At 42.8% G+C, this 20184-nt stretch overlaps 2 protein-coding genes across 45 annotated transcripts in view; one reads left to right on the forward strand and one right to left on the reverse strand.

Moving 5' to 3' along the window:
* LOC147026244 (uncharacterized) overlaps positions 1-20184 on the forward strand; it is an 80617-nt gene that overhangs the window by 7783 nt on the left and 52650 nt on the right. For 5 of the 44 annotated variants that reach the window (XR_015058199.1, XR_015058198.1, XR_015058212.1 and 2 more), the window contains exon 2: positions 11346-11541. The exons of the other annotated variants lie outside the window; for them this stretch is intronic. The gene's annotated coding sequence lies outside the window, so the exon portion shown is untranslated. The remainder of the gene's footprint in view (positions 1-11345; positions 11542-20184) is intronic. 44 annotated transcript variants of the gene reach the window in all.
* Positions 15528-20184, reverse strand: part of LOC147026245 (uncharacterized) — a 165889-nt gene continuing 161232 nt past the window's right edge. The window contains exon 4 of the transcript XR_015058185.1: positions 15528-15760. The gene's annotated coding sequence lies outside the window, so the exon portion shown is untranslated. The remainder of the gene's footprint in view (positions 15761-20184) is intronic.

Here is a 20184-nt window from a genome sequence, read left to right on the forward strand (position 1 = left end):
GAAAACAACATTGCTGAAACTACAATTTGGGAAAACTTGCATTGCTAAAACTACCATGTGGGAAAACAATACAACATTGATGAAACTACAATTTGGGAAAACTTACATTGCTAAAACTACCATGTGGGATAGCAATACAACATTTCTCAAGCTACCATTTGGAAAAACAATACGAGTGCTGCAACTACCATTTGGGAAAACAATGCAATGTGGCTGAAACTACCATGAGGGGAAAACAATAAAACATTGCGAAAACTACCATTTGGGAAAACAGTACAATATTGCTAAAACTACCATGTGGGAAAATAATACAACATTCATCAAACTTCCATTTGGGAAAACAATGCAATATTGCTGAAACTACCATGAGGGGAAAATAATACAATATTGCTAAAACTTCCATTTGGGAAAACAATTCAACATTGCTAAAACCACCATTTGGGAAAACAGTACAATATTGCTTAAACTACCATGTGGGAAAACAATACAACATTGATCAAACTACCATTTGGGAAAATAATACAAGAGTGCTAAAATGACAATTTGGGAAAACAATACAACATTGCTAAAACTACCATTTTTGAAAACAATACAACATTGCTGAAAGTACTATTTGGGAAAACAACACAACAATTCTTAAACTACCATTTGGAAAAACAATACAAGAGTGCTACAACTACCATTTGTGAAAGCAATACAACATTGCTAAAACCACCATTTTGGAAAATAGTACAATATTGCTTGAACTACCATGTGGGAAAACAGTACAACACTGATAAAACTACCATGTGGGAAAACAATACAACATTGATGAAACTACAATTTGGGAAAACTTACATTGCTAAAACTACCATGTGGGAAAACAATACAACATTTCTCAAACTACCATTTTGAAAAACAATACGAGTGCTACAACTACCATTTGGGAAAACAATGCAATGTGGCTGAAACTACCATGAGGGGAAAACAATAAAACATTGCGAAAACTACCATTTGGGAAAACAGTACAATATTGCTAAAACTACCATGTGGGAAAAGAATACAACATTCGTCAAACTGCCATTTGGGAAAACAATGCAATATTGCTGAAACTACCATGAGGGGAAAATAATACAATATTGCTAAAACCACCATTTTGGAAAACTACAATATTGCTTAAACTACCATGTGGGAAAACAATAAAACATTGATCAAACTACCATTTGGGAAAATAATACAAGAGTGCTAAAATGACAATTTGGGAAAACAATACAACATTGCTCAAACTACCATTTTGGAAAACAATACAACATTGCTGAAACTACCATTTGGGAAAACAATACAACATTGTTAAAACTACCATTGGGAAAACAATACAACATTGCTAAAACTACCATTTGAGAAAACAATAACACATTGCTCAGACCACCTTGTGGGAAAACAATACAATATTGCGAAAACCACCATTTGGGAAAACAATACAACTGCTAAAACTACCATTTTGGAAAACAGTACATAATTTCTAAAAATATCATTTGGGAAAACAATACAACATTTCTCAAACTACTATGTGGGAAAACAGTACAATATTACTAAAACTACCATTTGGGAAAACAATACAACATTCCTAAAACTACCATTTGGGAAAACAATACAACATTCCTAAAATTACCATTTGTGAAAACAATACAATAGTGCTAAAACTGCAATTTGAGAAAACAATGCAGCAATACTAAAACTACCATTTAGGAAATCAATACAACAGTGCTAAAACTACAACACATGTGGGAAAACAACACAATATTGATAAAACTACCATTGCAAACTGTACCATGTGGAAAAAAATACCACGTTGATAACACTACCATGTGGGGAAAAAAACTATACTACGTCCATAAAACTATAATGTGGGAAAAACTACCATGTGGAAAACATACCACCTTGATAAAACTACCAAATTACAAAATGGGAGAACTACCATGTAAGAAAACTATACCACATTGGTAAAACTACCATGTGGAAAAATACCATGTTGATAAAACTATCATATGGGAAAAAAACGATACCACTTTGGTAAAACTACCATGTCAGAAAAACTACCATGTGGGAATACCTACCATGGGAAGCTATACCATGTGGGAAAAACTACCATTTCGGAAAAAAACTACCATGTGGGAAAACTATAGCACATTAGTAAAACTGCCCTGTTAGAAAAAGAACCATGTGGGAAAACAATATCACATTGGTAAAACTACCATGTGGAAATACCTACCATGGGAAACTATTCCACGCTGATAAAACTATCATCTGGGAAACAACTACCATGTGGGAAAACAATACCACCTTGATAAAACTACCAAATTACTACGTGGGAAAACTACCATGTGAGAAAACTATACCACATTGGTAAAACTGCCATGTGGGAAAAAAATACCATGTCGATAAAACTATCACGTGGAAAAAAAACTATACCATGTCAGAAAAACTACCATGTCAGAAAAACTACCATGTGGGAATACCTACCATGTGAAACTATACCGTGTGGGAAAACTACCATGTGGGAATACCTACCATGTAGAAAAACATTATCACATTGGTAAAACTACCATGTGGGAATACCTACCATTGGAAACGATACTATGTGGAAAAAATTATCAACTGTGACAAACTACAACGTGGGGAAAATTACCACTTGGGGAAAATTACCATGTGAGAAAAAAATGCAATGTGATAAAAGCACCACCATGTGGGAATAAACACCCACTCAGAAAACTACATCATGTAACAAAAACTGAATGATGTGGGGAAATCTACCATGTGGAAAAAACTACCATTTCAGAAAACTACACCACATGGTAAAACTGTATGATGTGGGAAAAATGATTATGTGTGAAAAACTACAATGTGGGAAAAACTACCACTTGGGAAAAATTCCCATGTGGGAAAGCTATACCATGTTGGTAAAACCACCATGTTTGAATACCTAACATGGGAAACGATACCACGTGAGAAAAATCGCCATGTCGGAAAACCTTCAATGTGGGAAACATTACCAAGTGGGAAAAACTACCACTTGGGAAAATTAAAATATAGGGAAAACATTACCACGTGGGAAAAACTACCACTTGGGAAAATTATGTGGGATAAATTACCATGTTGGAAAAACTACCTTTTGGGAAAAGGTAGTTGTAGTTTCATCGGAAACTACAAAATGTGGAAACACTTCCATGTGGGGAAAATACCATGGGAAAGTACAACATGTGGAGACACTTCCATGTGGTAAAGCTACTATGTGAAGTAAACTATTCCATATGAGGAAAAGTACACAATGTGAGAAAAGCTACCACGTGGAAAAATTGATGACGTAGGAAAAAAACTACCATTGGAAATTATTTCATGTGGGAAAAGCTCTACGATGTGGGAAAAACTACCCTGCCAGAAAAGTACACCACATAATAAAAACTATAATGTGGGAAGATCTACCATGTGGTAAAACAATACAATGTGAGAATACCTTCTATGGGAAGCTAGTCCGTATAGAAAAAAAAATTACCACGTGAGAAAAACTAACTCGAAGGCAAAGTATTACGTGGGAAAAAATACCGAGTGGAAAAACTATCATGTTGGGGAAAAGATACCATGTGTGAAAAAATACCGTTTGGGAAGATATACCATGTGCGAAAACTACCACGTGGGATAAAGTACCATGTGGGAAAAATTACGATGTGGGAAAACTACCAAGTGGGAATACCTACCATGGAAAACTATACCATGTGGGAAAACTACCACGTGGGAAAAATATATCATGTAGGAAAACTATATGTGGGAATACCAACTATGGGAAGCCATTCCAAATAGAAAAAAAAATTACCCCAGGGAAAAAAAAATACCATGTGGGAAAACTAGATGTGGGAATACCGACTATGGGAAACTATTCCATGGAGAAAAAAAAATACCATGTGGGAAAACTACAATTTGGGAATACATACCATGGAAAACTATGCCATAGAGAAAAATATTAGCATGAGGGAAAACGAGATGTGGGAATACCTACCATGGGAAGCGACACCATGGGGGGAAAAATTAACATGTGGGGAAAAAAACTACCGTATGGGGAACTTACGATGTGGGAAAATCTATCACCTAGGAAAAAATTACCATGTAGGAAAACTATTGCACGATGGTAAAACGACCATGCCGGAGTCCCTACCAAGTGAAATGATACCAGGTGGAAAGAATTACAATGTGGGAAAAACTACCACGTGGGGAAAAATACCTCAGGAAAATTACCACATGCAAAAAAGATACTATGGGAAATTACATGTGAAAACACTTCCTTGTGGGAAAGCTACTGTGTGAGGGTAAACTCTGCCATATGGGGAAACTACACAATGTGAGAAAAACTACCATGTTGGAAAAACTACCACGTGGGAAAAAAATATCATGTAGGAAAAACTACCATGTTGGAAAAACTACCACACAGGAAAAAATATCATGTGGGAAAAAATATCATGTAGGAAAAACTACCATGTTGGAAAAAACTACCACAGTGGAAAAAATATCATGTGGGAAAAACTACCACGTGAGGAAAAATATAATGTAGGAAAAACGACAATGTTGGAAAAAAATATCATGTGGGAAAATCTACCACATGGGAAAAAATATCATGTTGGGAAAGCTACGACATGGGAAAAATACGATGCAAGAAGATTATACCAGGTCAGGTCAGGTCAGGTATGGGAGCATTCACCAGAGCAGCGCGTCGCTGTGTTCACTTTCCACCGGTACTCCAGAGGCCTCCGTCTGGCCATCCCCCAGGCAGATGCCAGGCCCATCCCCATCTCCTTGAGATCTCGATCAATTTTCTGCAACCACGAGGCACGTGGTCGGCCCATTGGCCTCCTCCACTCACGAAACTCCCTTGCTGAGAGAATCTGGTGAGCACGATCAGCATCAGGAAAATGAGCCACATGTCCAAACAGCCGCAGCTGACACTCACGTACTATGCAGGTAACAAATCTCATTTGAGTCTCTCTCAGCAACCGCTCGTTGGACACAAAGTCCGACCAGCAGTAGCCAAGGACTCTCCGTAGAGACCCGGTACCAAAGGAATTAAGTCTATGTCTCAGATCCCTTGTCAGAGTCCAAGTCTCACATCCATAGAACAAGACTGGAAGCACCAAGGACCTAAAGACTTGGATTTTCGTAATCCCGCACAGGTAGCGGCAGTGCCACACCCCATGATCCAGTGAATCCATGACTCCCCAGGCCCGACCGAGACGTCTATTGACCTCTGAATCATGGCCAGCAGAGACATGAATATCACTGCCAAGGGAAGTGAATCTCTCCATGACATCAACATCCTCACCACAAACAGGCACAGACAGGACAGCAACATCTAAGATGTCATTGAAAGCCTGGATCTTAGTTTTGACCCACAAAACCCATAATCCCAGCAGGTCCAACTCCTCATTCAGCACCTCGAGCACCCCCAAAAGGATATCCAAAGTGTCCACAAAGATGACTGCATAATCTGCGAAATCAAAGTCAGAGATTTTGATATTCTCAAATGATGCACCGCAACTTGATCTCTCTGACATCCTCCCCAGAATCCAGTCCATACAAGTGCTGAAAAGTGTGGGGGCCAGGACACACCCATGACAAACTCCAGTAACAACTGGAAATAAATCTGAGATGGCACCACCCGATCTCACAGCACTCTCAGTACCAGAGTAGAGTTCTGAATCAAACTGAATCAAATGCTTTACAGAGATCAACATAGGCTGCAAGCAGCCCCTGCCAAAACTCTCGTCTGTGTTCGGTGAGGACCTGAAGAGCAAAGATACGATCAATCATTGATCTCTTTCGTGTAAAGCCTGACTGCTCTGGACGTTGGTGCTCAAGCAGGTGGTGGCGAACCCCATCAAGAATTATCCGAGCAAAGACATTGCCCGGCACTGAGAGCAGCGTCACCCCTCAGTAATTGTTGCAGTCTTGGCGATCACCCTTCCCTTTCCAGAGAGTGACAACAAGGCCCCTCTTCCAGTCAGTTGGGATGATGCCTGTGTTCCAGGAAGAGCACATAACTGCATGCAATGAAACTAGTGCAGCATTTCCACCAGCCTTGAGAAGTTCAGCATCGATGCCACAGATCCCTGGAGCTTTGTCCCGTTTCAACCGGTTCACTGCAGCCTGTGTTTCCACAAACGAAGGTGGGCCACAGTTGATTGGAGGGTCAGCAATAGTGATTGTAACACACCTGACGTCCAACTCGACAGCTGGTGTATCAGCCTGGTACAACCGCTCAAAGTAACCGGCCCAGCAGGCCTTCACTTCAGACTCCTCTGTCAAGAGCCTACCACTCTCTGCTCTAACTGCAGTGCTCCGAGCAATGGGCTTGGATGAACGCAATGCGCGAATTCCCCTATAAGCGGGACGAGAATCACCTGTCCACAGGTGATGCTCTACCCCCTCACAGATTCCTCGCACATAGGCCTCCTTGTCCACCCTGAGTGCACATACAGTTTTATGCCTCAGCTCCTTGAACAGCTCAGATCTGCGACTCTGGTCAATGGTATCCAGTGTTCCTTGAGAGACAAAATTCTTCTTCCTCCTCTGGTGAGTTCCAAGACATCCACCGGCAACATCAAGAAAGATGGTCTTGAAGGCACTCCACAACTCTTCAGGATCCCCCAAAGCACCCAGACTCCTCAATTCTCCACTCAGCTTGTTCGCAAACTTTCAGCCACCCTCTCATACTTGAGCTTGCCAAATCCAGCCTAGGCTGGGATGGTACCATTCTCCTGGATTTAAGGTGCAACTTAAGAGTTGCTACAACAAGCCGGTGGTCAGTATCGAGAAACTGAGCACTCCGGTGGACCCTGCAGTTCTGGATCATCCTCCAGCGACCATCAACGAGGACGTGGTCAATCTCCTTTGCCACATCACCAGCATTGGAATTCCAAATCCAGCGATGAGCTTGTGGGTGATGAAACCATGAACCAGCCACCCTAAGTCCATGGCTTCTTGCAAAGTCAAGGAACTTGGTGCTATTCAGGTTCACAGTTCTCGACCCATGGGGACCAACACATGTCTCCTAGCCATCCCTATCAGTTCCAATCAATGCATTGAAATCCCCCAAGACGAGAAGTGTATCTCGCCTGGGGCACTGATCAACCACAGACTCGAGTGTGACATAGTGTTGTGGGCCGGGGGTCAGTGGCGAGGACAACTGCTAGATGGAGCAGTCGGGCCGTCTCCCACCGAATACCAGAATCGAAAGGACGTCACCCTGGATAACTCCAGAGTCGACGGGTCACTTAAAGGACCGTGGTCGCCAATATTTTGACAGCGTGAGGTGGGGTCCACTTGTCTAATTCAAATTTACCTTCATACCCATGCCATCTAACTACCGGGGTAGCCACATCCTCGGCCGACTTTGTCCGAACCGAGTCGCTGTTAACGACTTGGATCCGGCGTAACCGACCGAGAGTTACCAAAGCCACACCAGTCCAAATAAAAACTTACGGCACAGACGGCCTCACTATTTCTCAAGCCCGCACAATGCTCGGTCAATGATAGAAACGACAGGCAACAAACTGGTACATTTAACAGGGGATTTATTTTACAATAGGGAGGGAGACACAGAGCAGAGTTATCACGAATATGCAAGCAATGTACAGTGAGCAAAAGCGCTTAACAATTTCTACTTATAGGACGGCGCCACCACAGACACACACACACCAAAATAAAATGGACCTGGATTGTCTTTATTTCGACCCTCGCAGCCAAGGGGATAGACAGGCTGGAGGTCAGAGTTCTGCTGGTACTTGGCCACGTTTGCACGGCTTTCCGACCTGCCCTTGTAGAGCTCGGGATTCTTGTGGAAGGGCTTGGGAAGATCGGACGCTCCAACCACCATGGTGGGACTCGAATCCACATGAACAACCTCGCACCAAGCGCCAATGAACCAAAACGAAGCGGCAGACGCCAGCCAGCACCAAGATGGAAGATGGCCAGCAGACCAGACGAGACGACCCAGATGGATCGCACCGACAATTATTCAACCCCTCTTGCGAGGTGGGAGGGATCTGACGCGAGGTAACTCTACTTCCCAATGGATGGGTGGCGTGTCGGTTACCCAGTGGACACCTCAGCACCACTCTGACACACTCTCCCGCAATCTGACCCAGGAATGTTACCCCGTGGTTTCCCTCTTATCATCAAAGATTTGGGGTCCCAAAGGCTTTCCCCCAATCCCATCATCCGGTGAGCTGCCCTGCGAAGGGAAGCTGCACAGGAGGTACCCCCACACAGTGGGTTTTCTTATTTTTTTTATGCTTCGAGAATGTTTTGCTGAATGAAGGGTTTTACAGTGGCCAGAGTGCAAAGCCTGCCACCAACCTCCTAATAAGAAGTAACCCAACTGCAGGAGGATATCCGCAGACACAGTTGGGCACTAGATATGGATGGTAGTTGGCTCACAAGGAGCTCCTCCGCCCTTTGACAGGTTTTCTTTTTAATCCTGCTGGCTCTCCATATCTATTCACCCTCTTCACCAGAAAACCTGGTGGGGGAGACGGTTGAGTCACCGACAACCCGACCATGAAATAGGTTAGTACAGGTTTACATGATACCTGTAGCAGGTCACAGATCTGATCTGGCCTGACCTGACAATAAACTACACCACATTGGAAAAATACCATGTGGGAATCCCTATGATGGGAAATTATGCAATCTGAGAAAATTACCATGTCGAAAAAACTACCACGTGGGAAAAAAAATAACATGTGGGAAAAATTACCATGTGGGAAAATTACCACGTGGGAATATCTACCATGGGAAACTGTCATATAGAAAAAAATTACCATGTGGGAAAATTACCACGTGGGAAACTGTCATATAGAAAAAAAATTACCATGTGCAAAAAATACCCTGTGGGAAAATTACCATGTGGGAAAAAATACCATGTGGGAAAAATGCCATGGTAGGAATAATACCTACCACGGGAAACGATTCCATATATAAAAAAATTACCATGTAGGAATACCTATCATGGGAAAGGATTCCATGTATAAAAAAAAATTACCATGGCAGAAAACCTACCATGAGAAACTATTCCATATAGAAAAAAAAATTACCATGTGGGAATACCTATCAGGGGAAACTCTTCCATATAGAAAAAAATTACAATGTGGAAAAAATTACCATGTGGGAAAACTATGTGGGAATACCTATCATGGGAAACTATTCCATGTAAAAAAAGTTGCAATGTGGCAAAAATACCATGTGGGAATACCGACCATGGGAAATTATTCCATATATAACTAGAATAATTCGACAGCGCACAGTCGACAGGTATGCGTCTGCTCTCCCCCACAAACACTTGAGTATTGACATATTTGACCCTTGACCTTTAACATATCTGGCCCAAAATCTCCAATATTTCTTATGAGTTATGGCGTAAACAGTAAAATTTCAGAGTTTGACCTTGACGTTTGACCCTTGACCTTTATCACATCTGGCCCAAAATCTAATCACTTAATTGCCCTGTCTTACCAGGTTTGATGAAATTCTACAATTTGCTTCTTGAGTTATCGAGTAAACAAAAATCCGGACGGACAGACAACCCGGAAACATAATGGCTCCGGCACCCTTGGTGCGGAGGCATTAAAAAAAAACTTTCGATGTGGGAATACCTACCATGGGAAACTATTCCATATATAAAAAATATTACCATGTGGGAATACCTATCACATGGGTATACCTACCATGGGAAAATATTCCATGTATAAATAAAATTACCATGTGGAAAAATGACCACATGTATATACCTTGTCGAGGCTCGTTTGAGAGTTAACACACAACGCAATGCAAGGGGGGCATGATACAAGAGGGGCGGGAGTGGGAAGGACAAAACAGTGGGGAATAGAGACATTAGGAGATCTGTGGAAGGGAGAGGGATGGGGCGGGGAACATGGGGAATACAGGATGGACATTACAGGGACTTTCAGGAAGGAAAGCAGGGAATTTGAAGGAGGTGGGCTTGGGTGGATTATCGGGGGTAGAAAAGATCGAGGATTTGGATGGGGGATAATAACAGGTGGTGGTGAACAGCTGTTTTGAAGGCCTGGAGGGAAGAATGGGATTGAATAGAGTGAGGGAGTTTATTCCAAAGGTGGGAAAAAAAGAGGAATGAAAAGTGAAGGTGAGCAGTGATTCATGATTTTGGTAGTTTTACCAGAAGGGGGTTGATGGCGGACCTTGAGCGCCCTGCGGAAATGTGGTGGGGACAAATCGCAGAGAGAGCAGAGGGGAGATGCTGGAGAGGAGACGGTAGAAGACAGAAAGACCACTGACCAGCCTGCGGTGGGAGAGTGAGAGGCCCAAAGACTCAGCCTCATTGCAGGAAATGCCAATGATCCAAAATGCCATGGTTTCCACAGCGTGGAGCCGAGAAAGGTGGGAGGCAGGATCACCAGCCCAGAGGGGAGATCAGTACTCCATCAGGCTGTGGCGAAAGCTTTGTAAGTGGTCAGGAGCTCAAGTGGGCCGAGGAAGGACTTTGCACGACGGAGGATTCCCAGTCGGCGACTGGCTTTGGAGGCGAGGTTTGAAATGTGACTTTCCCAGGAAAGGTCATGGCAAATAGTGAGACCCAGATGCTTGAAAGAAAGGACTTCTTCCAGAGGATTGTTGAGAAAGTGGATGGTCGGGGGGTGTGGGGGGTGTTCTAAAGGGTCCTTTCGGAGAGACATAGTGAGAGTGTGAGATTTGTCCAGATTGAAAGACATGTTCCACGTGTTGGACCAGTTTGTGATTTTATCCATATCTGCAGTGAGCGAAGAAGCTGCTGCTTGCCGGTCTGAGGGATGACCGATCGTCCGGCAGAGGGTGGAGTCATCAGCAAAGAGATATAGAGGATTTTCCAGAGAGTCCGAGAGATCATTGATGAAAACCAGAAAAAGAACAGGGCCCAGAACGCTACCTTGAGGAACTCTAGCCTGGACAGGAAGAGGGGATGAAAGAACTCCATTTAGGGCCACACGTTGTCTGCGACAGGAGAGGAAGTCTGTGAGCCATGAGTGGAGATGGCCTTGGATACCATAGGAAGAGAGTTTGGTGAGCAGGGCAGGGTGCCAGACTGTGTCAAAAGCACGTGATATGTCCAGGGATACGGCTCGGATTTCCTGTCTGGCATTGAGGACCTTCATCCATTGTTGGGAGAGCAGAAGGGAAAATGGGATCCCAGAATGGGAAAACTACCGTGTGGGAATACCTACCATTGTTGTTCTTCTTTCGGCTGCTCCCGTTAGGGGTTGCCACAGCGGATAATCCGTGATGATCTGCATCCTGATTTGGCACAGGTTTTACGCCGGATGCCCTTCCTGATGCAACCCTGGTCGCCTCTTACGACACAGGGATAAGGATTGGGTTTCGCCATGATTCCAGGCTGCCCTACATCCTCTCATCGCGCGTCTAAGTGCAGAGCCCCCGTCCTCAAGCGATCCTCCAACCCAAGCCTCTGAGTAGCCGGATTACAGGCCCACGCCACTACGCCCGGTATGTGGGAATACCTACCATGGGAAACTATTCCATATATAAAAAAATTACCATGTGGGAATACCTATCATGGGAAAGTTTTCCATATAAAAAAAAATTACCATGTGGGAATACCTATCATGGGAAAGTTTTCCATATAAAAAAAAATTACCTTCTGGCAAAAATACCATGTGGGAATACCTACCATGGGAAACTATTCGATGTATAAATAAAATTACCATGTGGAAAAATTACTACTTGGGAAAACTACCATGTGGGAATAACTATCATGGGAAAGTATGCCATATACAAGAAAATTACCATGTGGAAAAAAATTACGTGGGAAAAATGACCATGTGTGAAAACTAGATGTGGGAATACCTATGGGAATCACATGGGAAAATTACCTCTTGGGAAAATTACCACTTGCAAAATGATACTATGAGAAACTACAACATGTGGAAATACTCGTGGAAAAAAAATTGTGTGAGGCAAACTATGCCATATGGGGAAAACTACACAATGTGAGAAAAACTACCATATAGGAAAAATGACGATGTGGGAAAAACTTTCACAGGAAACTATACCATGTGGGGAAAAATGCATTGTGGCAAAATATATAATGTGGGAAAAGCGCTATCATGTGGGAGAAACTACGCTTTCAGAAAACTACACCATGTCAGAAAAACTGCATTAAATGGGAAAAATCTACCTACACGTGAGATAAAACTCCCCATTTCAGAAAAATACACCACATGGGAAAAACTACTATTTCAGAAAGCTACACCATGTAAAAAAAACCGATGAGATTGGAAAATCTACGATGTAGAAAAAACTACCATTTCGGAAAAATACACCACATGGGAAAAATTGTATGACATGGGAAAATATAGCACGTGAGAAAAATTACCATGTGGGAAAACTACACCAAATTGGTAAAACTCCAAAGCATACCATGAGAAAAACTACCATGTGGGAAAAATTACCATGTGGCAAAAACTACCATGTGGGAAAAACTGCCACATGGGAAAAATCACTATGGGAAACTACATGAGGAAAAAAAATGACCATGTGGGAAAAACAACCATGTGGACAAAATTACCACGTGGCAAGAACTACCATGTGGGGAAAAATTACCATGTTGGAAAAACTACCATGGGAAACTATACCATGTGGAAAAAAAATTACCATGTGGGAAACATTACCATGTTGGAAAAACTACAATGTGGCAAAAAATACAGTGGGAAACTATATCAAGTGGGAAAAACTACCATGTGGGGAAAAAGACCAGGGGAAACTATACCATGTGAGGCAAACTATACCAGAGGGGAAAACTACACCATGTGTGAAAAAAAAACTACCACATGGGGGAAAAATGACTGTGTGAAGTGGGAAAAACTACCACAGGGGGAAAAAATACCATGTGGGAAAAATTACCACGTTTCAAAAATTACCATGTGGGAAAAATTATCATGTGGGAAAACTATACCAAGTTGGTAAAACTACCATGCTGGAATAGCTACCATGGGAAACGATACCATGTGGGAATGCCTACCTTGGGAAACCATACCATGTGGGAAAAAAAATTACCATGTGGGAAAACTATTCCTTCTGGGAAAAACTATCTCATGGAAAATCTATACCACATTGGTAAAACAACCATGTGGGAAAATTACCATGTGAGGAAAACTACCATGTGGGGAAAAAAACACCACGTGGGAAAAATTAAAAACATGGGAATAGCAACTAGGTCGGAAAAACTTCACCATATGGGAAAAACAACCATGCCATTACCCTTTGACAATGAGCACTATTGTCCATCCTAATTTTATGCGCTTATCCAAATTCCTAAGGTCTCTGTTCATCAATATGACACACCCTTATAATTGCAAAACATTCTAGCTTTCTGACAACCCCCACCCTCCTGGAAAGAAACTACCCTATAACTGTAATTGTTAAGAAAACTACCTTGATTAGATCATTAATTCAGATCCACAACGAGATCACGCTACCTTGGACGACGTGCTGCTTCTTCTCTCTCAACAACAGATGGGGGCCCTGATTGTCAGACATGAGATCAGGGCCATCTCTGTAGACATCTGAAGCTTTCAATAGTCTGTCATCTTGTGTTATTCCACAGCCAACTCCACACATGGCTTTCTGACTTGCTCTACTCTCATCACCAATGTGTGGCACTCAATTGAATGCTTTCATCTCCTCTCCCTGTCAACTCAAGGCAGTGCTCTGGGCTCAGTTCTATTCCTGATCTTCATTAATGATCTCTCTGACTCTGGAAATTCCCTTTATTATCTTGCCAAAACTTCGTTTTTGCAAGATCTGTTACTTGGTAAGTTTTTATCTTGCCAAAACGAAGTTTTTGCAAGATGTTAGTCAGCTTGTATGTTTTTTTTGTTTGTTTGTTTGTTTGTCTGTAATCACATATAAAAAATTCTGCAGAGCACAGTTATCATTGGAAATGTTTGTAACTTTGCATATCAGAGGCCTATAGAGGTCCCTTTTAGTGCACAAAATTTTGAAGGTCAAGGTAAAAGGTCACGGTCACTTTGTCGCAAATCAGGGGAGTCGAAGAAACCCTTATTTTTTGAGTAATTTCGATCGGATCATCTTCAAACTTCATGGGAATATAGTTCATGGTCTGGCGCTCAGCTGATTAATTTTTGGTGGCGATTAGCCTTGACCTTCATGGTTAGCGCCTAAGGTCAAACATATTTGACCCCAAGGTCAAATTTTCAAGTTTTAGGAACCATATCGTGTAGTACCTGAAATTGAACACCTCGATGAGTGCTTTCTAGATATGTCAAGCTTGAGACATTATGACGTCATTTGGTGACGTTATGAGGCAAAAGCATATTTTTCATGGTTACTCTGTAGAACGATTCTCATCGGAATCTCTCGTAGGCAGATATTCCTCAAGGAGTCGCTCCTGGTGGATAGCAGCTCTGTTCACCTCAGTGTGACCTTAAATAAGTCACACGCGGTCACCTTTTGGCAAGATACGGGTCACCCTGCGGGTGACATTGGTTTATCTATTTGTTGATGACTCCACCCTCTGCTGTGACATCCCTCATTCTTCAGATAGGCAGGCAGTAGGCTTTTCCCTCTTTTCAGACATTGACAAAATCACAAGCTGATCAAACACCTTGAATACGTCTTTCAATCCAGATAAATCTCACACTTTCAGTATCTCTCTCCAAAGGCACCTTCTGGCAAAGCCTATCTACTTCCTCAATAATCCTCTTGAAATAGAGTAGGTCACTTAAACACTTGGGTCTCACTTTCAGCCATGATCTTTCTTGGGCAAACCACATTTCCAAGTTAGCCACCATAGCCAGTCGCCAACTGAGCATCCTCAGTCATACAAAGTCCTTCCTTGGCACATATGAACTCCTATCTACCGACAAGCCTTCATCCGCAGCTTGATCGATCACTGCTCTTTCCTCTTGGTTGGCACCCCTGCCAATGGATAACTTGGATTCTTCCTCTTCCTTCCTTTGGGACAATGCTCTCTGCAGAGCGTTGGTGCTGCCTAAGCAGTCTCCTGGGTTATTGGGCACAATCCTGGATGGGTCGCTACTCCAACACAGAATACCAAGCAAGCTGCTACTCATTTTGCCACCATCAGAAGGATGACAGGCTGAGTCAACCCCACCTGATATTAATTCAACAGCCAAGCAGGATTTGAACTCAGGACCCGAGGATCCCTAGCCCACCACTCTTAGGCATTAAGCCAACACCAAGCATTTAGCTTGGATTGCTGATCTGGAACAAAATATAAATTGGATAGCTGATCTGTGTTTCTCTTCAAATTGTATACGGTTCACTCAACAATGTAGGTGGATATTTTGAGTGTCTTCCAAGGTATTCACACCAGCACAAAGTGGGGAAATCCACCATAAGGGGTGATGTTCTAGCATATAGTAAAATTACCATGGGTGGGAAATATATTGTGAGACCAGTACCCTGGCCACAAACTCCAAAACCATTCATTAACCTGCAAGAGGCACTGCATAAGCGGCACCGGTGCATTTATTTCAGGAATGATGCAACCAGGGAACCAGATTCATAATCGAATCACAGGTTCAAATTCCATGTACTCTTGATTTGTCTTTTGTCTTCTCATGTCCTTGCAATTGATGTAAAAAGTGCACTGATGTGTCTGAATGTTCTTGTCTTTAGTTCACTGTTCTTCACACATTGTACATATATTGGCTTCAGTTCACTGCAAATACCCATGCAACACAAAATAAACACCCATGAAATCTGTAATATAAAATAAACACCCACATAATATATAATAAACACCTACAGTAAAAAAAAAAAACACCCATATATTATATATAATAAACACCTCCAGTATGTCATATAAAATAAACACCCATATAATATATAATAAACACCGACAGTACGTCACAAAAAATAAACACCTACAGTATGTCATATAAAATATAATAAACACTTACAGTATGTCACATAAAATAAACACCCATATAATATATAATATATAATAAACACCTACAGTATGTCATATAAAATAAACACCCATATATTATATAATAAACACCTACAGTGTGTAATATAAAATAAACACACATATAATATATAATAAACACCTCCAGTATGTCATATAAAATAAACACCCATATATTATATAATAAACACCTACAGTGTGTAATATAAAATAAACACACATATAATATATAATAAACACCTCCAGTATGTCATAAAATAAACACCCATATAATATATAATAAACACCGACAGTACATCACAAAAAATAAACACCCACATAATATATAATAAACACCTACAGTATGTCATATAAAATAAACACCCATATAATATATAATAAACACTTACAGTATGTCACATAAAATAAACACCCATATAATATATAATAAACACCTACAGTATATCATATAAAATAAACACCCATATAATATATTGTACGGCTGTGGAAATTCGCAAACCACCATTCAGGTCCCGTAGGTGAGATATCTTTTAAGTTCATGTGTAGTTAGCCCCAAACCCGTTGTATAGAGGGAATTTATGCGATTCATTCGGGCTGCGACGCTTTGAGATGGCCGTTTTTCTGTTCTATCTTTATTTTGAACCAACCACGTCTCAACCGCCATCACACAACAACCACCATGCCAGCCATTGTCACCAACTACAACCACGCTCCAACCCTCAGACAACAACAACAACAACAACAACAACAACAACAACGCCAACAGCCACGACCTTTACCTTCACAACTCAATCCCGCAAACATTGCATCACCGTCATTCCCAAACGGCACAATAACCATCAAACCACCACCGATAAACCCTCCACCACCCTCACACCTCTCTCCTTCTATGGCCATTCCCGCACCACCTGTGAACACTGAGCGTCGGGCTGTCTTGGGCTTGTTCAGCGATACGCACCGAGCCGCGAGCACAAATAGCGGCCTTTCCGAGGGAGAATTCGGATCAGGAACGCTACATGCCCACTTCTGATCCATCCAATTAGCAAGCGCGGAGCGGCTTGGCCCCGCCTCCAGTGTGTCTGTGTGGAATCGATATATGCAAATTCTAGGATCAGGGGAGGTTCACGCCCACTTTTTCCTCCGTCCAATTGGCGAGTGTGGCTCCGCCCCCGAGGTCATCCTGATCCGGATATTTGCATATTGTTTTCTCCTGCTGGCCTATAAAACGGCGAGCGCAAGGCAAATCATGGCAGAGTGTGGCAGTAGCAGAGTGTGGAAGTAGCAGAGTGTGGCAGTAGCAGTGTGTGTCAGCAGGGCAGAGTGAGTCGAGTCATCGGTGTGGCAGCGAGTTGGGTTCTGCAGTCGGCTGAGTAGAGTTGCGGGAAGAGGCAAAGGAGCTCAGGTCCGAGGCGAGAAGGTCGGCGACGAGGTCGCGGTGTGAGATCGCTCGTCGCGGGACCCAAGCCAGCCAGCCATTCTCCTCCCCCAGGGCATCAACAATTCCCCCTTTCCCCTGCGCTGATATAGTACAAAAGCCCCGTTCCCACCCCACTCCAAACGTCGTGCCAACGAAACCCGCCAAGGAGCATGGAGTCGGGGCACAGCCATGTGGCCACATCTGTGGCTCGTCCGCCAACGCGTCACGAGGACGCGGGTAGGACCCCCCCCCCCCACGGTCTCGCGGACCTGGCCGCTCCTCCAGGTCACGCGCACATATTGGCCTCCAGGCCTGTCTGCCCCCTTGTCTATGAGGGTGGCTTATTTCCTTTGCTTTTGAGTAAATGTGTGTTGGCGCCGTCTGTAAGTAAAACTGTATAAGTGTTGCCGTGTGTACGCGTATTCGGTATTAACTCTGCGTCATTGTTTCTTTTGTTTTAACTGCTATATGTGCATTTTGACTGTTTGGCTGTATATGTGTGCTTTCCGTGTGTCGCGTCATAAATGTGCATTGTGTGAACTGTTTTCCCGTTTCGCTTCGTCTTTTCTTTATTGACCCTCCATCCTGCTTCACGTAAAGGGTTCGTAGTGGGCTTAATACACCCGGTCATTAATCTGAACCGTCCAGGTTGGCGATAACACCGCTCGGTTATCCCGATAGCATGGAACGGGCCGCCCAAGCAGCCCGTGTCCGGAGTCGACCTGCGGCGAGGTGCGATCGCCCAGTCGACCATTCGCGCAGGTACTTAGGTAGATCGAATTTGGCGAGCGACCCTATCCTGCGCGGGTGGGCAATTGGCATGATCGTGGTGAGGTTAAACCCCCACCCGTGACTAGCTCCCGGCGTTGGTCCGAGAGGGTCACGACTGAATTGTCCGTCCAGTGGACGACGTGCCGCAATTCGAGTCACGTGGCCGTTCGCACGCCAGCGGGCGCGAATTCGAAACAATATAATAAACACCTCCAGTACGTCATATAAAATAAACACCCATATAATATATAATAAACACCTCCAGTATGTAATATAAAATAAACACCCATATAATATATAATAAACACCTCCAGTATGTAATATAAAATAAACACCCATATATCATAAACACCTACAGTATGTCATATAAAATAAACACCCATGAAATCTCAAATAAACACCTGTGTAATATAAAATAAACACCCACATAATATATAATAAACACCTCCAGTATGTCATACAAAATAAATACCCATATAATATATAATAAACACCTCCAGTACGCCATATAAAATAAACACCCATATAATATATAATAAACACCTACAGTATGTCATAAAATAAGACCTATATAATATATAATAAACACCTACATTATGTAAAATAAAATAAACACCCATATAATATATAATAAACACCTACATTATGTAAAATAAAATAAACACCCATATAATATATAATAAACACCTACATTATGTAAAATAAAATATAATAAACACCTACAGTATGTAATATAAAATAAACACCCATATAATATATAATAAACACCGACAGTACATCACAAAAAATAAACACCCACATAATATATAATAAACACCTACAGTATGTCATATAAAATAAACACCCATATAATATATAATAAACACTTACAGTATGTCACATAAAATAAACACCCATATAATATATAATAAACACCTACAGTATATCATATAAAATAAACACCCATATAATATATTGTACGGCTGTGGAAATTCGCAAACCACCATTCAGGTCCCGTAGGTGAGATATCTTTTAAGTTCATGTGTAGTTAGCCCCAAACCCGTTGTATAGAGGGAATTTATGCGATTCATTCGGGCTGCGACGCTTTGAGATGGCCGTTTTTCTGTTCTATCTTTATTTTGAACCAACCACGTCTCAACCGCCATCACACAACAACCACCATGCCAGCCATTGTCACCAACTACAACCACGCTCCAACCCTCAGACAACAACAACAACAACAACAACAACAACAACAACAACGCCAACAGCCACGACCTTTACCTTCACAACTCAATCCCGCAAACATTGCATCACCGTCATTCCCAAACGGCACAATAACCATCAAACCACCACCGATAAACCCTCCACCACCCTCACACCTCTCTCCTTCTATGGCCATTCCCGCACCACCTGTGAACACTGAGCGTCGGGCTGTCTTGGGCTTGTTCAGCGATACGCACCGAGCCGCGAGCACAAATAGCGGCCTTTCCGAGGGAGAATTCGGATCAGGAACGCTACATGCCCACTTCTGATCCATCCAATTAGCAAGCGCGGAGCGGCTTGGCCCCGCCTCCAGTGTGTCTGTGTGGAATCGATATATGCAAATTCTAGGATCAGGGGAGGTTCACGCCCACTTTTTCCTCCGTCCAATTGGCGAGTGTGGCTCCGCCCCCGAGGTCATCCTGATCCGGATATTTGCATATTGTTTTCTCCTGCTGGCCTATAAAACGGCGAGCGCAAGGCAAATCATGGCAGAGTGTGGCAGTAGCAGAGTGTGGAAGTAGCAGAGTGTGGCAGTAGCAGTGTGTGTCAGCAGGGCAGAGTGAGTCGAGTCATCGGTGTGGCAGCGAGTTGGGTTCTGCAGTCGGCTGAGTAGAGTTGCGGGAAGAGGCAAAGGAGCTCAGGTCCGAGGCGAGAAGGTCGACGACGAGGTCGCGGTGTGAGATCGCTCGTCGCGGGACCCAAGCCAGCCAGCCATTCTCCTCCCCCAGGGCATCAACAATTC

This window comes from Eptatretus burgeri, chromosome 5 (genome assembly GCF_056783735.1).
Source record: "Eptatretus burgeri isolate ZD-2024b chromosome 5, Ebu_testis_v1, whole genome shotgun sequence".
NCBI classification, from domain to species: domain Eukaryota; kingdom Metazoa; phylum Chordata; class Myxini; order Myxiniformes; family Myxinidae; genus Eptatretus; species Eptatretus burgeri.